General features: G+C 37.2%; 1 protein-coding gene across 3 annotated transcripts in view; it reads left to right on the forward strand.

The window, feature by feature from the left end:
- LOC123507225 (cyclin-dependent kinase-like 4) overlaps nt 1–10,000 on the forward strand; it is a 112,628-nt gene that overhangs the window by 12,976 nt on the left and 89,652 nt on the right. The window lies entirely within an intron of this gene.

Below are 10,000 nucleotides of genomic sequence, written 5' to 3' on the forward strand. Positions count from 1 at the left end.
CTCTCTCTCTCTCTCTCTCTCTCTCTCTCTCTCTCTCTCTCTCTCTCTCTCTCTCTCTCTCTCTCTCTCTCTCTCTCTCTCTCTCTCTCTCTCTCTCTCTCCTTCCTTCCCCTCTTTCTCCCTTCTATTCTTTACTGTTATTTACGTCTCCTCTTCATCTTTCTCCCTTCCTTCTCCCTTCCTTCATTGTCATCTCCTCCCCTTCCATTTTCATCTTTATTTCTCTTATTTTCTCATTTTCTTGCCATTCCTCACCGTTAATTCTCTTTCTTCTTCATTCCTTCCTTTTATTACTTCTCTTTTCGTTTTTGTCTCTTTTTCTTTCCTTTCTTTCGTTTTTCTTCTGCTTGTGTCTGTCTTCTTTTTCTTTCTGTTTTTACTTTCTATTTCTTTTTTTTTCTTTTCTTCTACTTGTGTTTCTCCTTTTTTTTTTTTCTCTATTCTTCTCTTTCCATCTTCTTTCTTATCCCTCTATTTTCTTTATCCTCTCTCTCGTTTTATTAGTTTTCCTTATTTCTTATCTTTATTCTGTCCTTCCTCCTTCTTTATATTATCCCTTTTCTATTTTCATTCCTTCTTATTCTCTCAATGTCTTTCTCTATTTCTCTCTTTGTTTTTCGTTTTTCTTTGTTTGTATCCCAGAGAGAGAGAGAGAGAGAGAGAGAGAGAGAGAGAGAGAGAGAGAGAGAGAGAGAGAGAGAGAGAGAAACTATGCACTTCTGGTAACCATCATCATAACTTCGTCCCATTTTCTTCTTCAAACAAATTAGAAAACTGGGCACAACTATGCTAATTTGCCGTGATGAAAACTTTATTCAGGACCCGAACAACTATGCTAATACGAGGAGGAGGAGGAGGAGGAGGAGGAGGAATACAAAGGAATACAAAGGAAAGCCAAACAGCAACAGACCTCTTGGTTCTTTCGAGGCTGTTTGGTAACTACTTGTAACTGGCTACAGATAAGAGAGACAGGACAGTACAGGAGAAGGCTCCTCCCACCACCACTCCCTCCAGCTTTCGCTGGCATGGAAAATAGTTTTGAAAAGAACCATGCAGTATGGAAAAACTGACATGGAATTTTCACAGGAAAGGATGAAAGGAGATTCTATTATTCACCCTACGGTGAACTCTACATGTCTATCTATAAGAAGTTACATACAAAAGTTACACAAAATAACAGACATACTAATATCATGTTTAATTATTCGGACAAGAAGAGAGCTTGTTGGGGGTTATCCTTTAAGTATTTATCAATTTTGTTTTTGAATGATGCAATGGAGGAGGAGGAGGAGGAGGAGGAAGAGGAGGAGGAGGAGGAGGAGGAGGAGGAGGAGGAGGAGGAGGAGGAGGAGGAGGAGGAGGAGAAGAAGAAGAAGAAAAAAAAAGAAAAACAAGAACGAGAACATAAACTAGAAAAAAGAATAAAAACCAGAGTAAGAAGAAGAAGAAGAAGAAGAAGAAGAAGAAGAAGAAGAAGAAGAAGAAGAAGAAAGACTAGGTACTCTATTTATCATTCAATTGTCACGTAATGGTCTAGAAATTATAAGGAGAATGTGTTTTATTTTATTTTTTTCTCTTCGTTTACTTTATTGGAAATGTTTATTAAGTCGTGAATGTGACTCCAAGGTTATAACAATTTGCTACCTTCTTCAGATCACCGTCATCATCACTTATCATCATCGTCATCATCATCATTATCATCATCATTATCTTTTCTTTATGTGTGTTGTTGTTATTGTTGTTGTTGTTGTTTTGATATTTCCTCCTCCTTTTCTCCTTCTAGCTCACCTTTTTATCCTTCTTCTTCTCCTTCTTCTTCTTCTCCTTCGTCTCCCTCTCTTTCTCCTTTTTTTTCCTTTTCCTTTTTCTTTTCCTCCTCCTCCTCCTCCTCCTCCTCCTCCTCCTCCTCCTCTTCCTCCTCCATCACCATTCACCTTTCCAACCCCACACAGGTAAAAATAGGAAATCAAATCACATTACACCCAATCGCAATTAACTTTGATCTTGCCCTTCCTCGAGAAAAAAAAAAAAAAAAAAAAAAAAATAGGAAAAGGAAGTGAAACGAAAGGAAAGGTCAGAAAGTCACCCGCTATTGTGGTCTTGACGCTCCCAGGAGGCTGAAGGAGTGAATTAACCCACACATCCTAGTCCCGGTGGCTCCCTGCAGGATACAAGATGGTAGTCACGCCACGTTTTAGTCTAATACCTCAGGACACGAAGGAAACATTGAAATGGAGTGCATTGAAAGGAGAATTAATAAAAGGTGTGTTAGTTTTCCTGTCAATATTCTGATACCCTATTTGAATATTTGGGGAAGTGTTGACATGTTTGAAAGAAATATTGAAATGGAGTGGATTGAAGGGAAAAATAATTGAAATGAGTGAGGGTTTTTTTTCTCAATATTCTCATACCCAATTAACCCTTTCAGTACCATGACGCGTTTCCGTATTCATTTTACTTACTGTTTGGTGATTTTATACAGCTTCAGAAACTTATGTGGGGGATTAAAATAGTGAAGACTGTGGCCATTAATCTTCTGACCCCCATAGACTCTTCCTGATGTCAATAAAATGGTCTAATCGTACACAAATCTGAAGGTAAAAATGTGTCCCAGTATTGAAGGGGTTAAGCCTTTGAATACTTGAGGTTCTTCTTCATGGTAAGGGAAGAATAGGAAGGAAGTGTTGAAATGTTTGAAAAAATATGAAAGAAGAAAAAATGAAAGGAGTGTTAGTTATCTTCTCAATATTGCTGGTACTGTGTTGAAATGTTTGGAAGAAATATTGAAATGGAAGTATATTGAAAGGAGAAAGAATAAAAGGAGTGTTAGTTACCTTTCAATATTCTGATATCCAATTAAGCCTGTGAATATTTGGGGTTCTCCTTCATGGTATTAAAAGAACAGAAAGGAAGTGTTGAAATGTTTGAAAGAAATATTGAAATGGAGTATATTGAAAGAACAAATAATAAAAGAGTGTTAGTTACCTTCACAATATTCTAAATACTTTGAATACTCTGGGTTGTCCTTCATGGTAACGAGAGAACAGGAAGGAAATGTTGAAATGTTTCGAAAATTGTTGATTCTTGTCATCAATACGAAGGAATGTTGAGGACTGTAAGTTTATCCTCTGAATATTACTGGTACTGTTGTGTAGTTGTAGGAAAAATGAGTGGAAAGGTAGTAAGATTGGTATTACTGATACTATTTTAATCCTATGAATACTTGTGGTTCTCCTTCATAGTAGTGAGACAACAGGAAGAAAGTGTTGAAATGTCTGGAAGTGTGTTAGTGTGTTAGTTCTCAATATTATTACCAACTCTTTGAATGTTCGATGGTCAGTGTTATAGAATCGTTTGATGCAAGTCACGGAGGAACTTATAGGAAACAAGAATGGGATGCGTCACATTTTTTGCTTAACCATACGAAGGAAATGTTGAAATACATACATACATACATGCATACATACATACATACATACTACTTTAGAGTCCATTTATATAGTTAATGTAGGATAGGCATAACTTAAAGTTCTCTCTTTTTTTTTTGTACACACACACACACACACACACACACACACACACACACACACACACACACACACACACACACACACACACACACACACACACACACACACACACACACACACACACACACACACATCTCTCTCTCTCTCTCTCTCTCTCTCTCTCTCTCTCTCTCTCTCTCTCTCTCTCTCTCTCTCCAAACAGTAAACAAAAAGAGAAGAAAAAGCAAATACGGTCCAGTCTTCCATGAATATACAAACTTTCACTTTCCTCTCTCTTTCTCTTTCTCTTTCTCTTACTTTCAATTTAGCAGCAGAAAAGAAATTAAAGGAAGAAGATAAATAAGAAAGACTGAACACCATCTTTCTATCTTTCTTGACTTCCTCCCTACTCTTAACTCTCCCCTCCTCCTCTCCCCAAGTGTTCCTCCCCTTTTCCCTTGTTTACCTGCATGATTGGGGAGGAGGAGGGGAAGGAGTCGTGACAGAGGAGGAGGAAGAGAAGGAGAAGGTGAAGCGAGAATGGACAAAATAAAAAAAAAAAAGAACAGAGGAGGAAGGGAAGAACAAATGGCTGTAAATGGAAGGAAAAGTGAGAAGGAAGAAGAAAGGAGGGGAAAGGAATTTATCTAGAGAAGGAAAGGAAGGTTGGAGATGGAAAGAAAGGAGGGAAAAGAGAGAGAAGAGGGAGCAGAGGAGAAGGGGAAAAAATGAATAGCTGAAAATGGAATGTAAGGGGAAAAGGAAGAGAGAGACACAGAGAGAGAGAGAGAGAGAGAGAGAGAGAGAGAGAGAGAGAGAGAGAGAGAGAGAGAGAGAGAGAGAGAGAGAGAGAGAGAGAGAGAGAGAGAGAGAGAGTGTCAGTCGGGGGGGAGAGGAATTCAAATATAGAAGGAAAGTAAGCTTGAAGATGGGAAGGAAAGGAAGGAAGAGAGAGGGAAGAGAGATAATTATAGAAAGAAAAATGAGGGGAAACAGAGGGTACAAATGTAGATAAGGAGGAAATGAGGAAAAGTAAAGGGGAAGAGGAAAGAAATAGTCTTGATTAAGGAAGAAAAAGAAGAAAAGGAAGGAAAAGAAACATGATAAGAGGGAAAAGAAATTAAGGTGATATTTGAGGCGAAGGAAAATAGGAGAAGTGAAGAAGAAGAAGGGAGGGGGGAAGGAAAGCGGTATAGATGGGAAGGGGGATGGAGAGGGGTGTGGTCATGGAAGGGAAGATAAAGGGAAGGGGGGAGAGAAATAACAGACAGAAGACTTCATTCGTGACTTTGTGTGTGTGTCGTGCATGCAACCCTGTGTGTGTGTGTGTGTGTGTGTATGTAATTCACTGTTTGATCTGCTGCAGTCTCTGACGAGACAGCCAGACGTTACCCTACGGAACGAGCTCAGAGCTCATTATTTCCGATCTTCGGATCACCACACACCGGGACAACAAGGTCACAACTCCTCGATTTACATCCCGTACCTACTCACTGCTAGGTGAACAGGGGCTACACGTGAAAGGAGACACACCCAAATATCTCCACCCGGCCGGGGAATCGAACCCCGGTCCTCTGGCTTGTGAAGCCAGCGCTCTAACCACTGAGCTACCGTGTGTGTGTGTGTGTGTGTGTGTGTGTGTGTGTGTGTGTGTGTGTGAAAGGCGACGACGAGAACGAGGAGCAGTGAGATAGTGAAGGAAAAGAGAGAACGAGAATAGGTAGGAGAAGGAGAAGGAGAAGAAAGGGGAAGAAGAAAGAAGGAAAGGAAGAAAGAGGAGGACAACAACAACAACAACAACAACAACAACAACAACAACAACATCAACAACAACAAGGACAACAACAACAACATCAACAACAACAACAACACACAACAACAACAACAACATCAACAACAACAACAACAACAACATCAACAACAACAACAACAACAACAACAACAACAACAACAACAACAACAACAACAACAACAACAACAACAACAACAACAACAACAACAACAACAACAACAACAACAACAACAACAACAACAACAACAACAACAACAACAATAACAACAATGATAACAAAGTACAAGAAAAACACGAACAAAAATAAAACAAAAGTAGAAAGAAAAAAAATCTATAAAGCAAAAAAAAAAAAAAAAATGAAAAGAGGATTGAAAGAAAAAAAAAAGCAGGAATAAGTAGAAAAGAAAGGTAGAAAATAAGGAAGGAGGAAAGAGAAGCAGTAATACAGGACAGTGGATGGGAAGTGATGGATTTATGTTGGTGATGTGCGCGTAAGTCATCCCTGTGGCTAGTAAATCATTGAGTTGTCCTTGTGGTGGCAGTGTTGGCAGTGTGTTAGTGTGTTCTGTACCAATACCAGGTAATTGGGACACATTCTATTACTGCTGCTGCTAATACTGCCATTGCTGCTGCTGCTGCTGCTATAATTGTGACACCAACTGTTGTAATCATTGTTATTGTTGTTATTATTGTTATTATTATTTTTTTTTTATTACTATTATTATCATTCTTATTGTCATATTTTTTAAAATTATTATTATTATTTTTGTTGTTGTTATTGCTGTTGTTCTACTACTACTACTACTACTACTACTACTACTACTACTACTACTACTACTTCAAGTAACATAACACTGAAAATAACAATAACATTAATGATGATAATGATGACGATGTTGGTAATAACAACAACAATAATAATCATAATAATAGTAATGACTAATGATAATAATAACAATAACAATAATAATAATAATAATAATAATAATAATAATAATAATAATAATAATAATAATAATAACAACACAAAACTGCATTGAGGTCACAGAGGCAAAGCTAATAATGAAGTAATAATGTCTCTGATCCTGCACGAAGTATTATTTTCTGCTTTCTCTTTCTTTTCCTATCTTCTTTCTTTCCTCTTTTTCTCTTCTCTACTATCTTACTAACCTTATTTCTCACTTTTATTTTTTTTCTGGTTTCTTTTCTTGCTTTCTTTCGTCTCTCATTTGCTTCCTTTTCTTTTCTTCTTTGTCTTTCTCTTTAACAATTGTCTTTATTTTATTTTCCTTTCTTCTTTACTGGTTTTCCTCATGTCTCATTCTCATGTGTCTTTCTTTCCTTCTTTTCCTTATTTTTTCCTATATTTTCTCCGGTTTTTTCCTCTTTCTTTCCTCTTTTTTATATTTTTTGTCTTTTCTGTTTTTTTTGCTGTCATTTCCTCTACCTTTTCTCCTTTTCTTTATTTTCATCTTGTCCTCTTTTTTTTTCTCGTGTCTTTTCCTCTTCCTTCTTTTTTTTTTTTTTTGTCCTTGTGTTTTTCTACTGTCTCTGTCTTTCCTAATTTTTTTTTAGATTCCTGTTTTCTCTTTTTTTCTCTCCCCTTTTTTTTATATTCTCCTGTCCTTCTCTTTCTTTCCTTCTTTCTTACTTTCTTTCTTTCTTTCTTCTCGTCTGTCATTCTCCCTTTTGTTCCTTTTCTCTTTTATTCCTGTCCTTTTCTTTCATTCCTTGTTTCTTCCTTTCCTTCTTTCTTTCTTTCTTCTCTCCTGTCATTTCCCCTTTTGTTCCTTTTCTCTTTTGTAATTTTCTTTATAAGCACTTGATTTATTTTCGTTTATCGTGTATTCATATCTTTTTAGTTTTATTTTTCATTTATCTTTTTCTGTCTTAACTCTGTATTTCTTCATTCTCTCTCTCCTTTTCTTTCTTCGTTTTCTTTATATCTTCTTATATTCTTTCTTTCTTTTTTCCTTTTCCATCTTTTTATATCTATTTATCTACGTATCTTTCTTCTCTTCCTTTCCTGTCTTTAGTCACTATTATTATTATTATTGTTGTTATTATTATTATTATTATTAGTAGTAGTAGTAGTAGTTGTAGTAGTAGTTGTAGTAATAGTAATAGTAATAGTAGTAGTAGCGGTAAGACACAACCTCGTTTTTACTTTCGTTTTTATGTATTACTTAAATTATTCACTCGTTCATTTTAAGTATTCATTCTTTTCTATCTTTCATTCCTTTATTGTTATTTTCACCACCATTATCACTTATTCACTCACGTCCTGCCCTTAGGATGTCTTATTTCATTCTGCTGCTGCCTTATTTATGGATTGATTCTTCTTGTATTTAAGTGATTGGGTGTAATCTGTTTATTCGTCATTAGTTTTTATTGTTTTGTTTCGACATGTGATTATTTTTGTCCCTTTATGGTTTTCTCACATGGATAAGGTCAAATTGATCAATATTCTCTCTCTCTCTCTCTCTCTCTCTCTCTCTCTCTCTCTCTCTCTCTCTCTCTCTCTCTCTCTCTCTCTCTCTCTCTCTCTCTCTTTGCATGTTCTTGTAATTTCTGTTCGTGATTCGTGAGTTTTAATTTCCTGATCGTATTTCTCTAATTATTTTTTTCTTTGTGCTGCCAAATTCAGTTTTTTTTTCTCAGATTTATTTACTTTTTCTTGTTCTACTTTTCTTTTTTTCCGTTCCAGATCTTCTTTCTTTCCTATTCTTTGTTTATTCTTTCGTTTTCTTTTCATGCCTGAGTGAGCTTTTTTTTTTTCGTTTATTATTGTTATTTTCCTTCCTTTAGATGCATTTCCGACATTTCATGAAGTTGGTGTTTCAAAATTATCAGAAGACTTGACTAGCTTTTTACTTTTCTTGCTTTGTCATAGTTTTATCTACTTAACTTATTTACCTACTTGCGTGTGTGATTCGGTAATATTTTTTTTTATCCTTATTCATTTTATTATTTAACTTTACTCATTATCACCTCAGTGTATTCTATATCACTCATCTTCTTCACATTCTTTTAATTGCATCATTTATTTTTTCATCAAGTTTCTCCCATCCTATTCACCTTTTACTATTTTTTTTTTCTTAATGTTGCTGATCTTCGTTTTCTTTTTTCGCTTTCGTCAAGGTCTTGTATCTGACCTTCACATCTCATCCCAGACTCTATTCTCGGTATTTCCAGCTCATCCATTTCTCCTGACCGCCCACTGCTGACCGCGTGTCCTTCTGACTCCTTCATGCTACTGGTGACATGACTTCTCTTAGATTTAGACGATTTCTGCAGCAAATGTGTTGTATAGTAACATCATGGAGCAGACAAACCGACAGACAGCTAGAAGAAGTAAGAGATGATTGAGAAAAGCACATGATTTATTTTTGTTAACCATTCATTTGTATCTGTGTAATTTTATTTGACATTTAGCTACAAAACGTTTTAGAACATGGTCTTTGCATACATGTTGCACCACCAAAGTAAACACTATAAAATGTCATTGTGGTGCGTTTGTTGTGGATTTGTAGATATCATGGTTGTGTAGCGTTTCTTGATGTGATTATTAGTATGCCTATTTTGTAACAGTTCGTGCTACAGTGCTAGATTTGGATTTAATGGTAATAGTTTTGCATGTTTCCTTCAAGTATTTTTTCGTTGATTTTAATCGAGCTTAATTGCAACACTTAAAGCATATGGTTGAATGAACAGGGGCTATGCTGGAATGTTTTAGTTACGGCTAAATTATGCCGGCGAGATTCGTTTTCTTTGAGTTGAGAAACGTTACGCATTCAGGGACACTACTCTAGAAGCGTTGATGTTACTTAATCTTACGTAGAGAAGGTGGCCGACCTGTGTGCAGGTTGCAACTATTGTACTGTGTGTGATTGTCAGATGTTCTTTATTCTGTTGAAAACAAGAAATTTAATGTTCTGAGAATGTATTTTCTCAATTTTTCTACTTTATTATTTATTAATTTATCTATTAATTTATCTCAGACTTTAGACTCGTGCAGGCGTACCTCACAAACATTGTTTTTTTGCTTCACGTAAGCTGCAGTTCATGTTAAGGTGTTGGTCGCTTTCCATTCGCCAAACAAGCAGGTCAGGAGGTGTGCGTGGATACAAAGAGTGTGAGTGTCCACTAATAACAATCAGCGACAGATTCTGATTCTTTACAAATCTGTGGTGGTTATTCTATGTGTGTGCCTGGCGAGGCTGCAGGACGACGGATAGCAGGAGGTAAGGGACAGTGTGGCATAGCGAGGTCACTTCCTGGGATCCCACCCTCTCATCTGCTGCCAGTGTTTCTTGCCACGCCACACTGCCATTCAAGCCATGCTGATAGCATTGCTTCATCCCAGGGGGCCGCCACCTGGTCTCACACCGCCCGTGGTGCACTGCGCCAGGAGTATCGCTCCCATCGCAATCACCACGCGGCACAAACATACTGAACTCAAACAAATCCCGGCACACCGTGCACTGCCACAGCAAACAAAGTCTACCACCTGACAGCACAACATAGAGGCGTCCCTTCCACTGCCCTGGGGAAAGTAGCTAAGTGTACCCAGTGTAAGTGAATACCCCAGAAGGCATCAGACAATGGCCAGCATCACGTGCAGGCGTTGAGTGTCACTGTGGATGGGGAACATTTTGACAAGCATTACATCTTTTCATGGATCAAGAAGCGCAGCCAC

The sequence above is a fragment of the Portunus trituberculatus genome, chromosome 21, assembly GCF_017591435.1.
Source record: "Portunus trituberculatus isolate SZX2019 chromosome 21, ASM1759143v1, whole genome shotgun sequence".
Classification (NCBI taxonomy): Eukaryota; Metazoa; Arthropoda; class Malacostraca; order Decapoda; family Portunidae; genus Portunus; species Portunus trituberculatus.